Here is an 18,951-nt window from a genome sequence, read left to right as displayed (position 1 = left end):
TGACTGAATGACAGGTAGCCAAACCCATAACACATTTTCTTTACTTGGCTCATACTACTAGGCTGGCAGCTAACATGAAGGAATAACTTCAAACAAATGGCAATAAAATTCTTAACAGCTGCCATGGCTGTTTCATGCAGGCAGATACTTATTTGGAGTTGGATTTTTTTCCTGTAAACTGACTTTTGTTTGTTCTTTAAAATCTGCAAGGCTTTGAGACTTGCAGAATACCATGAGGTATCTGAAGTTTTGGTTTTTACAAAGTCTGTAAAAATTAAATCAGATAATTATTGAAACAGTTTGGGTCATCAAATACAGATTATAGAATGTTACAGATTATAGAATGTGAATTATATGGTGTATCAAATTCATCTGACGTTCTTCAAGAGCCATATGGAAATGGTAATGAGTTTAGTAAAGCTGTTAGTTTTTGCAACATAATATTTGAATGGGTAAGAGTGTCAGAGGCTGGTAAAGGCTGGTGCAAACTGGCTTTTGGATTAAATGGGAGTGATTCTGAGTCCCCTGCTTGGTGTCACCAGGGCATTCTTCATGGTCTGTGTGCACAGACAATGCTAAAGGCTTCAGTGACTATGATTTTAAGAAGGTACTTTGTATGTGTCAAAATACTAATTCTTTACTGGTGACTAAACATTGACCAAATCCTGCTCTCTGTCACCAGCAACAGTAAATAAAGGGCAAGCAAGGACTAGACCTTCCCGACGAATCAGTCCGTGTCTGACTCCACAGCCTCTGCTGCAGAAGAACACAAGCTTCCCTTACGTGGTTTGAGAGTTGGAGAGTTTCTCAGGTCTTCCTGCTGTACAGCACCACCTTCCAAAACACGCACATTTGCTTTGGGCAGGGGTCATCCACATAAAGGGCTGGGAGCTGTCTCTGGCCACAGCTCTTACACCACAAGCTAACTTTGCAGGTTTCAAATGACAGTGACAGCACTTGTTTGTAGGCTTAGGCCTAGAGTAACTGATGGTTCCCTCACCTATGACCAACTGTCTTGGACACCCTTTGAGAGTTCAGTCTGCCTCTTCCATCCAAACATAAATATGAAAATTTGTTGGAATTTGTAAATCTCCAATCTCCTTTTTTTCTCTTTCAGGTTAGTGAATACATCCCAATGATGACTGGAGAGTGCTTTGCAATTAGTTTGATCTACAAGTGGCAACATGAAAGTGTGTGCTTGTCTTTGTTACCGCTGCAGGGTGCGGCTCTCCCACAGTTAGAATTGGTATGTTGTAACTGCTACAGTAATGCATTTTATGAAGGCCCTTTAAATATATTATTTGCTCTGTGAACTATGGAATTGATGAGCTTTCCCATAAAACACACTTTGCAAGTTTATTTCTTTCTAAGTGTGCTAAGTGCAATCACACAGTGATCAAGGAAGAACTTACAGAGTTTAAGTGTAAACTCCAGTGGATTTATGCCAATGTCCACCTACTACAGGTCTGGCCCAAAAGGACAGTTATTTCTATGTACTTAGGTTCCTTTTGCTGCCTTTTTTTTCCTGGCTGATTTCCTTAATGATTTGATGTATTCCCTGTTGTTGCATGCTGGTCTGAGACCAGAGCATGGTTCTGTTTGTATTCTCGGGAACAGAATTAAGACTCAAAACGGAGTCAAGAGCCAAGGAACTTTATTTGCCCAACAATAAATCTGCGAATGCAAAGGGAGAGAGAGCAAGAGATAAGGAGAGAGGAAGGAAGGAAAGAAAGAAGAAAAAAGAAAAAGAAAGAGTTCAAAGCAATAGCTACCACCCTGGAGCTGTGGCATCCCGACAGTCCGATTTGTTTCCAAGTCTGGTGGGGGAACGTTCCCTCTGATGTTAGTTGGTTCCATTTTTTTATAGAGTTGTTACAAGCTGTTCTGCTTAACCGCACCTTCCACCTGGCAATGGTGTACCTGCCCCACATTTCTCAAGGGCCTCCAGGCACCTTGACCCCCCTGACTCCAAGCCTGGGCACATGCACAGGGGTTTGGTTAAGTTTTGCAGGATCAGCCTCCTCTGTTGCTCCATGGCGTCAATCAGTTTTCTCCTTTAACAATGTATAGATAAATCTCTGTGGTGGAAGTGGTGTTATCTTCCTACCTTAAATGTCTTCTGTGGCAGTGGTGTTATCTTCCTGCCTTAACAATGTATAGATCATTCACTGTGGTGATGGCGTGAGTTTCCTGCCATGGCCATGGGGAGACAACACATCTGCTGCGGCGATGGTGGGTCTCACCGGCGCAGTCTCTTAACACCTATTCACAACTTTTGGTGATTAAGTCCCTACCACCCTACTTCCAATGCTTATAGGTGCAGCTAGAACACAGATTAATCTTTTTTGCTCAGAAAGGATGGTTAAATATTACCTGTAATTTATCTAGAATTCTCTAGTCTATGAGGTAGAACACTAAGTGCATTGACAGCCCATTCTGATGTAGGTATAATTTATTAAGTGTAGGTGGCAAGCCTACACCTAATGAAGCCCCAAGAAATCCTGGTCTAAATCTTTTTGGTTTTCATTTCCATGCAGTGAGCTGCCTGTCTAGCTAGGTTAATCATCCAGCCAAACCTCTACATCTTCATAGCAAATGCTGTCTTATATTGGATTGAAATACACTGTTGGTAAAATGGTTTTTTTGGTGTGATCTGGAGGTCAGGCAAAAGATAGTTACAAAACAGTTGTTGGAAAAGCCGAAGAAATCTATGATCCAAGTAAAACAAAAATAAAATTCTATTTGTTCAGAGGTTATTTCCTCCTTCCTGTTATATATGAAAGCATTTAACCTAGGAAAAGTAAAAGCACACATTGCAGGCCTATAAAAGGCATGTATACATCTCATTGATTTTAAGAGAAATTTAGATTAACTCCCGAACATCTGAGAAATTAAATTTTCAGAGTTATTAAATGACATTTTTTATTTTTTAAGAGTTTCACAATGTGTAGCTCCTAGGCTTAGATATTAGAACACATTCTGTGAAATTACCACGACTAACATCACCATCATTAGCAAAAAAACTCCCAGCTTCTCATTTGCACACCTTTCTGCTTACATGGGCAAGAAAACATTCTAAATGAGGGAAGATAAAAGTAGTGAATTAACGTATTCAAAATCTATTTTTTATTTGTTTGGAAACAAAAAATCAATCTATGTTTCATAAGCTAAACCCTAGATTTTTTAAACAGTTTGGCAGTTCTTTGATAAAAGAAGATTGAGGTGCTCTTAATACCTCCCTAATAAGCTGTAACGATTTGTAACAGTGGGATGAGAAACAATACCTTATTCCTTCTAATTCTGGAAATGGCTGGGCCGTACCAATAATAGAGCTACTATAATAGAGACCCTGTAAGACTGCCATCTGAAATGCCAACAGAACAAAAAAATGTTCAAAAAAATTAGAGAATTTCTTTTCTCATTTCTTCTTCCTGTGCAAAAAAATGGAGAATCTAAGCCTCTCTGAAAGCAGAATTAGGGAAGATGAAGCACCATGAGGAATTCCCTGGGTGTCTTTCACTGGTGGAATTGGAAGGGCCACTGCTCTGAGGGACAACAAGGGAACAGGGAGGATTGGTCTAACAGGAATAAGCCTTTTGGCTCATTCACACCCTTAAGTAGGTGTTTAGATTTTATCCAAATCTCTGTTCAGACCTACTTCTTTACACATAAAGCTTTCCTTGACACAGCACTGAGGTGGAGAGTTTGGCTTTAAGAGGATTTGACTTTAAATAGCTGACATGGAAAATTCCACCTGCAAAAAATTATGGGAAATATATGGCGAACAGCTAAGTTCTGAGTCAGAGAGAACCTATGTCTTCACTTGTTCTACTGGCATGAGGGTGTGTCAGTAAAAACCTATGAAGAAGGTAGGACCAGAAGCTTTTATTGAGTTATTTTAGTTGATTATGGGTCTGTACCCTCTAAGACTCCACACCAACTCATTAAGAGGTACCCCAGCAACACACACCAAATGTATATGATATTCTGCAATCTTATTGTCCTCCCTCCTCCAAGCAGATCTGTCATTTTAAACACTACTGGTCCAAAAGAACCAATTATTTTGAAAGGTCAGACTTTTTTGAAAATGCATATGAGAAGGTGGCATTTGCTTACATGAGAAATATCAGCTGTAGTTAGTGGCATTTTAAATACTTCTACATGTTATTTAATTATAGATTAACTGACCACACCAAAAATGGTCTAAACTTTACAGTAAAGCATTTGTCTTTGTACTTCGCCCTTTGTTTCTTATTAATGAAAATTATCTTTCCTCTGAATTTCAAACAGTGCTTCTTACTTATAATCAACAAGAATATTTCTCTTAATCTTTTTCTCTTCCAAAAATCAAATAAACTCCTCTTATAGCAATTAAAATAGCTCTATTTTCTTAGAGTTGTCAGCAATCCAAATAATTAAAGACAGTACACAGTAAAACCTCATAAAACAACAAATATTTAAATGCCGTGCAATGAAAACTGTGAATCATCATAGCAGAAATTATGAATACTCTCTTTAAATGCAGTTAAGCATACCGGGTATTTGTCTATCTTCAAGTGGTAGATTCCAAGCCTAACATCATTCTTTTTGGAGTCCCATTTAGCATCCAGTTTCACATCAGTCCGCGCTCCCTATGAAGGTTCTTCACCCCGAGAACTCTCTTGCCCTAGACATGGTCTTCATTATGAGGAGCTGGCCAGTAGACAACATAATCCATACCCTGCTGCTGGCTACACCTTTAGCCTGAGCAAGCAGTGTAATCAGAGATCATTAAAACCAGACATATTGACACTACCTGTCACTTAGTAGTTGCTTTGCATTTATATTTTCTACCAGCAGAAAATTATTTTCTTCAAAGCTGAGATAATTTGGACAAACTATTGGAAGGACCTGCTATTTAGAGGAGACGAGACTTCATTCTGAGAATTTTCTTCTGATTCTTGTCTCCCTAGCCCTCCAATATGTTTTGCTACAAAGACTTTGCATTCATTTCTTCTGAAAGGTCTAGGTAATATATAATTCACAGGGGCAAATCTGAAAGAGAAGGAGGAATATTTTCAGGTAAATTTAAATTAATAGTTACACTGTGGCATGGTAGAATCTGCAGCATTTTTAGAGAATACAGAATGCTGGCATGCAAACTAAGCTTTTGTTAAAAAGAAATAAAAAATAGTTACATTAACCTTCAGTGGGTAAAGTGACAGATTGCAAGTGAAGAGGCAGGTATCAGGCTGATTTTGATTTATGCAAGAAATTAACAAGACAAGATCTGCATAGAATGAAAAATATACTTCAGTCTTAACTGGAGAGAATCCTACAGCTCTGGAGAAGAGTGGATTATCTGGTATCTACTCAAATTTAAACAATTGGGGAAACAAAAATAAAACCACAGCAGTCCTGCCATAGCTACCTTCTGGGAAAAAAAAAGAATCTCAAGGGGTGCAATATTAAAAATGTTTATTTTCATTCTCAAAGTATTTCATTTAAGATATGAAGTAGATATTCTGTGTGGAATTATTTTTATATTAACTTGAGGTTACATTTATATTTTTCAGAGGGGCCTAACTTTGTTGTTAATTTTCATTTTCCATAGTTGTCAGGGGCTCTTTCAAACATGCACTGATATATGACTTACTGTTTGTAAAATGTTATTACATATATCACATCATTACTGTATGTTCAGAAAAAATTAAAGGTAGAGCATTTGTTTGGAATGCAAAGATTTAATTGGTTCTAGATTCAGTGAAAAATCTAGCCGTCATATATGGTTCGTGTGCTTTTTTTTTTTGCATAGTGCAAAGTGCTATCTTCTTTGGTCCCTAGAGTTTTCATGGGCCCAGCCAAGCAGACAGATAGTAAGACTATTTACTCTGCTTTTCAGTATTTGTAGTCTCCTTTGTCCAGGTTAGAAAAGAGCAGGATTCACTATTGCAATTGTTCTCCAGTGATGGCTGAGCTGGCTAAAAAAGTTTCTTTTTGAATTATACCTTGTCCTGTCAGTAACTTGTACTTTGTACAAATACTTGAAGCTATTTGTATCTTTCAGGCATTTGATAGTGTTATGTCAGTGTTGGCACCATTAAACACCAAATGGAATCATTAGCTCCTTTAATTTGTTTTCCCATTGTTATTTTTTAAGGCCAAAGTTGACGGAGCTGTTGATGAAAAAAGAAGTTCCAGAGGCAACTGCAAGCCACATAAATGACATCAGTGCAGCCAGAGAACGGAAGAATTTGCAGAGGAAGATCTGGAGCATTGTGGGTGACTGGCTGCAGTATTATCACACAACCCTAGGTCAAGCACGGTCATAAACCAGCTGGGGACATGGTTTTATGAGCTTACTTCTATATCAGCTGGTACCAGAGTAGACTAAACAGTGCTATGAAACGCAGTCCCAGACTGACCATCAGGGAATATAGACACTGCCGGCTTGAACACTGAGCTAGAGCCTGTTACTCAAATTGGCGAGCAGGTACTTGGGATACATGTTTCTCTGAGGTCAGCAGGTATTTCTATGCTGTTTCCGTACAGCATGGCATTAAAATTGTCAGACAAAAGCTGAAGAAGCCCACCCCGCAACTGACAGCAGTAGAACCGCATCAGAGCGCCACTGCATTCGGACTGGTAAGTCATGCAGGAATTGGGCCGTTTAGCGCAAATACAGCAACATGTTAACACACTGTACTGTTCCCAGGGCCAGGCTAATACCTCTGTGTGGTACTGCACTGAGCCAAGCACATCGACTCGGTCAGGGATTGCTGCAGTGAGGTACACTGCGCAGTACAGATGCCCTGTGTAGATCCTTGAGATATAATTAATTGGGTTGACAGACAGCAATTTCCAGTCCTGTACTGAGGAAACTACTGGGGATGTCAAGACAGGCAATGACCTGTCTGATTCCCTCCTTCCTTTTTAGTGCAACTTTTGTTAGACTGAGACTGTGGAAGTGGAGGAAGAAGCATTCGAAAAAGAGGAGGGAAAAAAGTGTGTAGTAACTAAAAACCTTTTTTGAAAACTGTTGCTCTATATCCATTAGCTATAACTTTTAAACGAACTATCTGATAAGGTAATCCACTGTGACTTCATATAACTCCTGACAGCATAAAAGCCAGGCCTGGGCAGAAGGCTAATATAAACTTGATTTCAGCCTTGAACGGAATGAAATTGACTTAGAGAGCTCATGCTTGTGCATTACATGCCACGGGAATCATTCTGTGAGTGCTTGATACATAAAAGCCTCCTTAATAATACAAACAAAAGCTATAAGAACATGTTCTGGTTTACAGAACATTGCAGTAAATTCAGACACTGCCTGAATCTGGTTTCTTTTCTGATTAATCTAGCAGAATATACATTCCATATATTGGAGTCCTCTTATAGGGAAGACAGCTTGAGCTTCACTTTGTTCCTTTGGCATGATTCATTTTCCCTTTTCCACCTTGTTGACATCGTTTTCAACACTGGTAATGTTTTCTTCTGGATTACAATCTAGCCACCAGAAAAACCTGCCAACCTGCCAATTAGTTATACCTAATCCAACAGTAGAGAATTGGTTTTGGGCAGGAGGAGGGAGATATAAAAGGCTGAGGATCAGATTTAAGATCTACCATTTCAGTTAAGACTTTGGCCTTTAGGAGGTCAAGGGAGGTGATCCTTCCCCTCTGCTTAGCGCTAGGAAGGCCATACCTGGAGTACTGTGTCCAGTTCTGGGCTCCTCAGTACAAGAGAGTCAGGGATATACTGGACACAGTCCAGTGAAGGGCCATGAAGATGATTAAGGGACTGGAGCATCCCTCCTATGAGGAAAGGCTGAGAGAGCTGGGACTGTTCAGCCTGGAGAAGAGAAGGCTTGAGGGATCTCATCGGTGTATGTAAATACCTCAAGGAGGTTACATAGAGGACAGAGCCAGGCTCTTTTCAGTGGTGCCCAGCGACAGGACCAGAGGCACTGGGAAAAAACTCAAACCCAGGAGGTTCCCTCTGAACGTCAGGAAATGCTTTTTTACTGTGAGGGTGACCAAGGACTGGCACAGGTTGCCCAGAGAGGTTGTTGAGTCTGTGGAGAGGTTGCTGGAGATATTAAAAAGCCATCTGGACATGGTCTTGGGCAATCAGCTGTCTCTGGCCCTGCTTGAGCAGGGGGGTTGGACCAGATGATCTCCAGAGGTTCCTTCCAACCTCAATCATTCTGTTGTTCTATAATAGTGTGATTAACTTTCACGATTAATTTTCCAGTTTGGATCACAGAGCAAATGAGTTACATTTATAAGTGCAAAACCACCATCAGTTACTGGGCCTGCTTTGTCACTGATTTCAGCATTGGTGGTGTATTTCAGGAACGGACCACATACACCTTCAGAAAATGTCTGACCTTCCTCTGTGACCCTTAAGGAAGGCCATAATTCAGTCTACAGATGCTCTGTCAGTTACTTCAGGTATGCAGAGATCACAAGGGAAGAGGAACAAGCCCAGCCAAACTTCCAAGTCAGAAATCCCTCTCTAAATCAAATGCAGTTGACTCCTCCTTACAGCATGCAGCAGGAACCATACTTCTATCCTGTCAGGTAAATGAGGGGGACAAGGGGAGGAGATGAAAGAACTACTTTTCCCCCAAGTCACTGGTTCTTTTATGATTGCTTAGTTATGCCACACAGTAAGAATTTACATTCTTTTTCCATGAGATGTTATTTTCAGTACCTCAGAGCTTTCATATATACTTGGATGATACTCAAAAAGCAGCAACAACAATGAAGCAGCAATTGCAAAGGTTTGGAAAAATGCCTACCTTAGATCCTGAATTACTATTTTGGCAAAAAAGATTATTTTTGCTTATTATCAGCAATATTTGTGATAGTAGGAACCTAAAAACTCTGTCTGGGAGCAGTGCCTATCTATACCAGCATTTATGAAGAGGCAAGCCCTGTGTGTCATGCGCTTGAATGATGCTTTGCTCTTCCAAGTGCCACCACCTGTCAAGTACAATATATAGAAAATCTGAGCTTCAGACTCATTTTCTAAGAGTTTGTTTAGAGTCATAGTCATACTACTTTGTTTCATTTCTTGAAAATGTGTAAGGGAAGTCAGAGAAATGGAAGGAATGTTGTTTTCAATATCTTTCTTGAGTCCTTGCCTTTTCAAGTACCAGACGGTCTGTATTTGATTTCAAATTATCTGATAGTCTCAGACAAATGTCTTTTTATTCAATCCATTAAAGCAAAGAGGTTTACAATATCCTTAGCAATTCTCTCAAACCTGACTTCACCTATCCATGGCACATCTTGCTAATGCAAGATGCTTGTGTGTTTTGTTTTGCCATTAAACTTTCACTTACTTGCTGTTATTTTCTCATATGGGGATCCTGTTTTACTAAGTAGAAATACCAAATCAGAGAAGGTGCATACAACTCAGTTCAATGTAAACAGAAGGAAGGTACTATATGTCATTAACTCATGGCAAGGATATCTAAGCTAAGGCTGGACAATGATGTAAACATTTGATGGTAATAGCTTACGGGCAGTTCATTTCTGGATATGGTTTAAGGAGCTCACCTATGCTTCCAAGCTGTTACACCATTGCATGGGATGCATTGCATGTGGATCAAAAGCAGTAGTAACTTTTCACACCTAAGTAATCTACAGCTGTCATTCATGCTGTGCCTGCAGTTTCTCAGAACAGGAAAAAAAGGTGACATGATTCCTCACTGTATTTTTGGTGGCTCAAGGTTCCCTTTCGTCTTTGAGGCGTTTGCTTTTACTGATAACTTTCCTACAGGTGAATAGCAACAGTGCTTTTTCCAAACTCAATGATATCTAAAAATGAGCAAAATAAAAGGAGCAAAGTACTTCTAAATTCATACAACTAGTTCGTAGCTCAACTAATAAAGTAGAAATACCATAAATCTCAAGCATTTTATTATTGCTCCTAGTATACTGAAATTGTAATCTTGTTTTACATACATTTGAAGCTGAAAGCCAAAATTTTGCACATTCTCCTGCTGCCTGTGAGATCACTAGTGGTCTCTTTTCCCTGATTCATTTATTTTAGAATTATTTCCTTTTTCCTTCTGCTCCTTCCAGCACAATATACCCCAAGCGAACATCTAATTCAGGCCAGTGCTCCTCATAGCTCTCTCTGTTTTAATGGTTTTCTCTTGGCACATCCATTTAGGGATTGATCCAGCATTCCCAAATACAGCATCAATCTTTCCATTAGCTTCAGAAGGGCACAGGGGAGGCCTGTGGGATTTAGAGTCTTCTATTTTTATTTTTTATTTTTTTCCCTGGTCCAAAACTTTCATAGGATTTGCTCTCACTATGAGGAAGTTTCGTTCAAAAGATACTATCACCTAGAGAGGTGTGGCAGTTTCTTAATGTTGACGTCTTCACTAGAGGTGTGAAGATAAGGCTCTGGAACTTGGCACTCCTGCTGCCTGCTTTACAGGACCAAACAACCTACAGAATTCCACCACCCCCACCCCCAAATGGCAAAGGACTTCTCAAACAAATTAGTCTTCACCATACTCATGAAAAAGAAATAATACCAACACACATAGTACATACACATGAATATAAAACGAGTATACTACAATCAGCTGTCTGAGATAAGAGGTGCCTATGAGACCTTCAAATAATTAGGGAGTAGCCTTTGGAGTCTGCCCTTAGCTGCTACCAAAGTTAGCCTGGCTAGCTCATCTGGCTAAAGCCCATCCCTCTTTCTCCTGTTGGCTTGATTTCAGAGGCTGTGTTTTGGGAGAAGCTAGGGACTCCACAGCACTCATGGTTGCATCAAACCTTAAGAAAGACCTGAAACATGTAGATAACTGCACGCCTTAGATGGATGACTGGGCCTAGGCCTGTCATTTATAGGGCTGATATTAAATTATTCTTCAATCTGTACTTGATTTATTTTACAATCTAAGTTGCTAACACTTTCCCCTATTTTCTCTTCCTTGTGGCAGGGACAAGCTGTGGGTCACATCGCAGACTGTTAGTCCTGCTGTGCTTCAAAGAATTATGACTGGCGAGGAAGGAAAGACATGCAGGTGCAGTAATCATCAGATTCCATATGTGTCAGATCTGGAGTATGATCACCTCATTAACAATCAGTTGTCCTTTAAGGAGCAGATTATAGTGGTCTGTGTCTCATCTTCACAAACAAGGATCCTAATGAAGACAAGATAGGGCACCTGTATAAAAGAGAGAATCAGCAGAAGTATGCCTTGTGCTCAGGTGGGTTTCATCAGACAGTAGATAGTTTTTCCAACACTATCAGCTAAGTTGAAAACTTTAAAGAGTCTTTTTGGAATAATTTTCTGTTTATCTGGTTGCTAAAATACCTGAAAAGTTGTCTCACCAGAAACGGCTAACTGATACAACTTCAAATGTGCATTCCACAGGGAATTTAATATTGAAAAAAAAAATAGTTCCAAATTAGGAAAAAAGTTTAGAAATGCAGAGTTTCCTACCAAAAAAGACCATTTTAAAAAAAATCTGTTTCTGAAAACAAAATATTACTTGAATCTGTATCTTTGAAGATGGAGAAAATCACTATTCCCAACTTAAAGGAATTCCTCACATCATTCTTTTTTTCTGGAACAGCTGAGGGAGTAACCCTGAATAATCCCTTGATGTAGACCAGGGACCTCAAATGTTGATTGAAAATCCCTAGAACTGAGTCTGGGGGGCTTTCTAGCTCTGTGGCAGAGTGCCAGAAAACCTTGGGGGTGGTGATGGTGGGTGGCTACTGCGGCATAGCCAGCTCGGAGGATTAGTAACCACAACAGTATTTTGCATCATTTGAGCAGAAACCTGTGATTTGGCAGCAGTGTGACAAAATATATTCTGTTGAAACATTTTGGTTTCCAGGAATCAGCACTTTCTAACAAAAATGAATTTTAAAAATTCTACACGGAAGCATGCTGCTAGAACATTTCAAACCAGCTCATTTTCCTTACAGTATAAACGTACTGAGTAGTGATTTAATACAAGACTCTGTTCTTACATTCCCATGGCCAAATACTAAAGGAATATGCGGCACAGAGTATCTTTGTGTAAGTGTAGTTAGAAGGACTGGAAATATGAGTAAGTCAAAGTTCAGAAGGGCAAAAAAGCAAAAGTAGGCAATATGAGAAATACTTTAAAACAAGGAATGTGGGTTTTTTTTGTTTCAATGTCCCCCTGACATTGTCTATTCTCATAATTACCTGAAAAATTCTCAATAAAGCTAACAGTGGAAGTGGTAGTAGAGACTCAACAGGCATTTTTATCATCTTGACATAGTGGGCACAACAGTAAACACCAGTGACTGCTGTATTCAAAATCTTCCCCTTGTCACTAGACATTTGTGGAGCTGCACTGAAATTAAAATGTTAAGAGGATTTGAGTCTGCGTAGATGCAGGTCCAGTACAAATTAAGGCATTAAAATTACTTCTTTCACTCTGTCTTATTTGTCCATTCCTTGAGAAGCTGGTCACACAGCAACTATAATTTCTGATTTGCATTTGAAAAAGTTAGCATAGAAGGGGTCAAATTCTGGCCTTCATGAAGTCTTTGGGAAAACTCCCATGCATTTCAGCACCAGCAGGATTTTTAGTCCAAGAAGCAAAGACTAAATCTGAATTAAATAGCTAAATTTATATAAAGAGAAGAGGAAGAAAGTAAGGGTGTTTTCGGATCTAAATTTTCACGTTGTTGTTTCCTCCTGGAAGCCTGCCCCAAAAGCCTATTGGGAAATCGGTGGGAAAAAGACTTGTGTCTTGCCTCCTTGTCTCATAGTGTAGTCCTGTAGTTGGCCCCTGTCCACTAATAGCAGGAGCACAAGACTTCTGGAAGCCAGGATTCCAGAGGATTATGGAATCCATAAGGAGGTTGCACAATGACTAGCTACCACCTCTGTTCTTGCAACTATGAAGTTTAGTTTTATAAGTCAGAGGAGATGTTTCTTTTAAGAAAAGAGAAATACACTCACAAAGAACCTGAGAAATTTAGAAGCCTCTGTCATCAAACTTGGAGTCTAAAGAACCACTGCTACCTGGTCTGAAAGAGAAAGGTAATTCAGCTGAGTTCATAAGGACTTATTTAGAAGGAATGTTACTAGCTTAATTGTTCAGGAAAAATTTACTGCTTAATTATAGAATTGTATTTCCCTTGTTGTTTCAGGGTTCTCTGGATTCCTTTCGCCTCCTCAAATATGGTATCACTCCTGCAGATGCATTTACAGATTGTAAGGGTTCCTTATTGGAAACAAGACATAGGGTAGCTCCTGGCATGTTTTTGGTATGTTAAAACTATTACAGTCAATTATTTAAAACTTTTAATGCTATTACTGTGATCTGGTTACAAAGAGTGACTTTGGGATTGTCACAAGTCATGAGTATTCGGGCTGTCAGGAGAGTGGAGTGCTAATATTCCTTCTTCAGGAGTACTGACTTGTCCCAGCAGCCCCAACTCCTCTTTGTCTATTAGCAGTTCAGGATTTACAATGCATCAGGTCATTCTCATTCTCAAGGGGCAAGAAGCCACAGCATTAGAAAGGGAACATGATCTCTTCCTTTAGACTCTGTGGGTTAGATCTAGCCATCTATATGCGCTTCACCCCATTTCTGCTTCATCTGTGGCAAAAAGTCTTGAAGCACATCACACAACAGCATGTTCCGGTCTTTAAAAGAAGAAAACACTACTGTTTTCCAACATTCTAGAAGTACTTTTTGCAAATTAGGAAAAGGTTTTAAGAACTTTAAGGTCAGTTAGGAACCTTAAAAGGTCAGTTAGAACCTTAAAAGGTCAGTTAGGAACGAGCTATTCCTGCAGAAAGAAAAACTTGTCTACATGACGCCTGTCTGTGATCAACTTCTCTGTCCACTGGGTGACACCAGCAGACTATCTGACATTGCTCAGCTGTGTATAGTACCACAGAACACATGTCTGAAGATTAAATTCTTAACTACACAGCTTCTTTTTTCCTGGTAATATTAATATTTCTTTCCTCTCTGGTGGCAAAGTGATATAAATAAATAGGAAAAACACAATGCAGAAAAAAACAAACTTCTCCCAAACCTCTTACATGTAGTTTACAAAGTGAAGAAGACAAAGCGGAAAATACTCTGTAAAATACAAAATGAACTGAGAGCCTGTTGCAGAAAAAAGATGACGATGACACACTTTAGTATGAATGACCCACAGCTGATAAAAATGATTGTTAACAGTTCTGAGGAACACAGGTAACCAATTACGGAGGTGCAGTTTGATTCTGCTCCATGTTACCTTTTTGCATTCCCATATGCAAATGACTTATTTTTGAAAGAAAAATCAGCATAACAAGCAATTTTTGTGGCTGATGAACTGATTCATTCTTAGAACAGCTCATAAACTATTTTTGTTTTGAAAATCATTTAAAGACATTCTATGGTGTATGTATGTGCAGCATTTTGGTTTGTTTTGGTTTTGGTTTTTTTTTTTTTTTACTTTACCTGTAATTCGCTGCTATAATGATAAGCCACCAGTACAAGCTCAGTTTCAGTCAGTACCTACATACAGACGGAAACAAAAAATGCATGAGGAGTAAAACCTGAAACCTAATTAGCCTGTCAGCATGGTCTTAATTACTGTTTGTAAAAACTGAATAGTTCTTTTGCTTGAACAAGAAACTAACCATTGTTTAAGGAAGAATGGAGTTTGTTTTAAGAAGGAATGTGTTAATAGTCCTTGCTATCAGTACTCCTAATGACTTTCAGATGGTAAATAATCAGTCCAAGCAAACAAAAAGTCATAGAATCATAGAACCGTATTTCACCTGGTTACAACCCCTACAGCCTTTCAAATGATACAGTGAGCATTCTATACAGATGAAGCCACCTTTGCTGTTCACAGGGAGCTATTCACCCCATCCTCAAGTAGATCCCAGACATACTCAGATGTTACCATGCTCAGCCAGAACAGCTCTATAGATAGTAGCAAAAGCAGTAGCAATTCCGAACTGTTTCGCAGGACTGGCTTTGAAGAGCAAGACTTCGCCAGAGCTGTACTGCAGGATACAAACATTCTCTGTGGACCAGGGGGCACTAAGGAAACGTGCCAGAGGTAGCAGCTCCAGCTCTCATGTTATCTTCACACAGCAGTGACTTGCAAAGACCAGGAGAAAAGTGAGAAGCTGTCAAATGCAACTCTACCAGAAGTCACAAATTGGAAAGGACCGCAGTCACTTCCTGAGCAGCTCAAAAGCAAAATAATGAATAATATTCAGAAATTCTGGAACCTAAAATAGGCTACGGTGCTTTTCTGTTGGACAACAGCGTGACCTCTGCTGAGGAACTGGGACTAGCCTGTGTGCACTTTAGAAGTAATAATCGCTAAGAATGAAGTCACTACATCTACGGTAGAACAGAACTGTCCTTTTTTTTTTTTTTGCAGTTCTGAAAAATCAGTCATGTGTCAGAGATAACAAAATTCCAGGTCATGCTTGATTGTCCAGAATGCTCAAAGCTGATCACAGAGAGCTCCAAAGGATTGTGCAATGCTCAGTAACTAATGATCAGTTGGTGTGTGAAATTCACTGTCAGTAACTGCAGAGTAATTTACATGGAGGAAAAGCATGGTAATTATTTATATAGCTGCAAAGATGGACACAATAGTTCTTAACACAGAAGTAAGAGATCAAAGACTCGTTCACTGACACGTTCCTGAAAACATCTGATAAGTGCTCTGCAATGGTCATAACGTAAGCAGAACGTTAGTTAAAGGGTAGATAAAACATTCTTGAGATTCTGGTATACAGCACATGACTGCCTTCACTACATCTCAAAAAAGGATGTAGTATGGCATGGCTGTTTGTATAAGGAAGGACCAAATAGGGCAGCTTACAGAAGAGGCTAAGATGAGTATGAGAAAGCTTTATAAAGCAAAAGTGGTGTGGCAAAAGAATAAGAAATAATTATTCATTGTTCCTTAAAACACAGAAATTATCAGACACCAATGAAGAGATAAGCAGGGGATTTAAAACTAAAGGAAGTTCTTTTTCTCACAGCACATCATTAAATTGTGGAACTTTTTGCCACAGGATGTTGTGGAAGCCAAAAGCATAAGTGTGTTCAAAATGGAATTAGATACATTCCTGAAGGTTAGCTCCACTGGCAGCTATCAAACATGGTGGTCCAGACACAGCTTTTGGTTGAGGAAATCCCTGAATTGTTAACTGCTTATGGCTGATAACAGGTCACAAAGAACAGGATTTTCTTATAAAAGCTCTTCCACTCCTCCCCCAGCTACCAACCACTCACAGGGACAGGACACTGGATGGGTTAGATGAGCCTTTGGTATAATCTTGCACAGCTGCTTTTACACCAGTATGTGCAAGGTTATTGCTTTAATTGGGGTAAAACTTTAATAAAAGGATTAGGGGGGAAAACGCACAGAGGTCATGAGAAGAATGTTCTTTGTCTCTGAAATCATGCTCAGTAACATATATCAAACAATGCTATATATATTTTCATTTGTAAAGGGTCAATAACACACATTTAATGTTCCCAGGAAGGGAAGGTCTCTCTCAAACTGTGTAAAAGTAGGATTAAAAATTTACTTAATTTTACTTGCTTTCTTCTTGAGGCAGATAACTAATTTCCTCTGTTCCTTGGGAATTTCCTCAGATGATCAGGAAAAAAACTTCAAAATAAAACGCAATTGTCCTCTGTGCCTAATGACTCAAAAGGCTACCCTTAGTACACTTAGAAGGACAGAGTCCATCCTTAATTTCCTACTAAAATAACTATTGTTCAGCTAAATAAATATAAGTGAGTTTAGGAGAAGGAATTTGTGGCTTCAAAGGCAAGAAGGAAATGTTGTATGATATTAAACATTTGCTTTTAGACAGCTTTCTATATAGCCTTTTAGATGCCTCAAGGAAATGGTTTTACAGAAGCATTACAATAATGCAGTTGCTCCCAGGGGCAGTTGCTTCTCTCTGATCGTGGCATGCACTTCCTGCCATATGAACAATCCCACTCTCCCCCTGCCCCCCATCGAAAGATCTTCAGCCAGGACTTAATTTTTGTGCCTTCAAAATGTTAGGGAGCTGTGTGCTTGAGGGGCAGGAGGCAGAAGGGAACCAAAGTTTTCATTTTATTTACAAGAAGTGGCTTTTCAAAAGCATTGTTTGTGCTGAGTTAAAAAACCCCAACAACTAAACACCAAACATTCCTGCTGTTTTCTTTCCCATAGTATTTCCATTCCTCTTTTTTCTAAAGTAGATACCTTTTCTGTGTAATTTACAAACTTAAAATCATACATGATATGTGAAGAAATTACTAGGACAACAAACACAAAGCTAACAATAACAAAGCATGGTGTGCTTACATACATAGGCAAACACACACTGCTGTTGCAGGTTAAGAATGAACTTAAGCTGATGTAATTGCTTTAATCCATCAGTGCTGTACTACACGGAATGATGGTTAAATACGGTGAAAGCTAGCTGAGGGGAAGTGGCATCGAATAATTAGATTTCTAGATTTATAACCATCTCTGGATGTCACTGACTGAGGGCTAGCAGCATAATTCTTAAAGATTGCATTTCCCAGTTTCTGGAGCATGTCAGACTGACACTGTGATGCAATGGAGAGGAGAAGGCAACTTAAGGTCAAAACCAGATCCATGGGTCTGGAAATGTGTCCCTGCCCTGAACTGCAACATGAGCTGTGAAAGTTCCTTACGTTTACTTAGCTCTCACTTGCGGTGCAGCTATGCAGTAACAGATGGAAAGCAGCAGCTTTAGACTTCAATACGTTAGTCCAGATCCTCTGTTTATCCCAAACCACAAAGGGAACTGGCCTCTCCAGCAAGCGGCAGTGTACCCAGTTTGTGCCACTGGTGGTAACCTGCTAAGTGTGAAACAAGAAGTTTCCCAAATGCGTAAGGAAGATAGAAGAGGAAAAATAAAAAGGGAAACAAAGCAGGAAGGGGAGAAAGCTTACCCTCATCAACACCTGCTGCATTTGCCATTAGTGGTGAAATTCATACACACCTGTAAGACATCTGTGGAGAAATCAGCCATCCAAGCATAGATGCAAGGCCTAGGATGAAGAGCAGGAGAATCCATGGTTTTTTTCCTCCCAAGATGGGAATATGTACAAGACTTCCAGAAAAGGCCAGGTGAAACCACAGCCTGACTTTAACCTAACCCAAACTTTCCCATCCCCAACCAGTGTTCTGGCATGGAGGTTTGAGATAGGAAACGTAACACAGGTTTCATTAAATCCACTAGTGACTTTTTTATTGCCGTTCCTACAGGCTGAAAATATTGAGACAGCCTAGCGATAAGGGCAGTACACATTTATAACTGGTTGTACAAGCCAAGCTAAACTATCAGTATAAGAAACTTGACAGATGAGGTTTTCATGATTCTTCTCCCTTGAAAAATAGAGTACTGTCCTGGAAAAGGTGAGGGACAATCACGACAGTCCATTTCATTCCAGATGATCTCCAACACTTTTTAATGGAATGCTAGGTTCTATAATTGCATTTGCCTTGCAGCCTTGCCAGCTTCTTCAGTGCACTCACTGCAATACAGGCTGAATGCTTTGAGCTGATGGTGCAGCTCATCAATAGCATGGAAGGATTTCATGCAATTGAGGCCATTCAGTGAGTCTGGACTTCTCTGGATTCAAGAGCTGATGGCAGTCTTCTCGGAATATAATTCAAAATTGTTTCTGCCATTGTCTGCCGCAGATAATCAAGATTACAATGTTTTTTAGTAATTCTTCTCCAGTAAAAATAATGCTTATGAAATGAGCCCAGGATGTGCGATCCCCTATTTGTACACAGAACCTAACAACACACCCAGCAACTGTTTGTACAGTCTTCTGTTTCACAAAACCTATCCTGGAAAGGCCATTGTCAGGAACTTACAGGATAATCAGTCTCTATGCTTCTTCTACTCTTAAACTTCTTTGACTAAATAAG

General features: G+C 39.5%; 1 long non-coding RNA gene across 1 annotated transcript; it reads left to right on the top strand.

The window, feature by feature from the left end:
- The first annotated feature begins 6,121 nt into the window (after positions 1 to 6,121).
- LOC121089256 lies at positions 6,122 to 13,372 on the top strand. Its single transcript, XR_005828173.1, has 3 exons — positions 6,122 to 6,261; positions 10,958 to 11,228; positions 13,159 to 13,372. It is a non-coding gene; the product is annotated as an uncharacterized LOC121089256 (long non-coding RNA).
- The last annotated feature ends 5,579 nt before the right edge of the window (positions 13,373 to 18,951 follow it).

This window comes from Falco naumanni, chromosome 5 (genome assembly GCF_017639655.2).
Source record: "Falco naumanni isolate bFalNau1 chromosome 5, bFalNau1.pat, whole genome shotgun sequence".
Lineage (NCBI taxonomy): Eukaryota > Metazoa > Chordata > Aves > Falconiformes > Falconidae > Falco > Falco naumanni.
The sequence above is the reverse complement of the archived record's forward strand: the minus strand, read 5'-3'. Positions and strand labels throughout refer to the sequence as shown.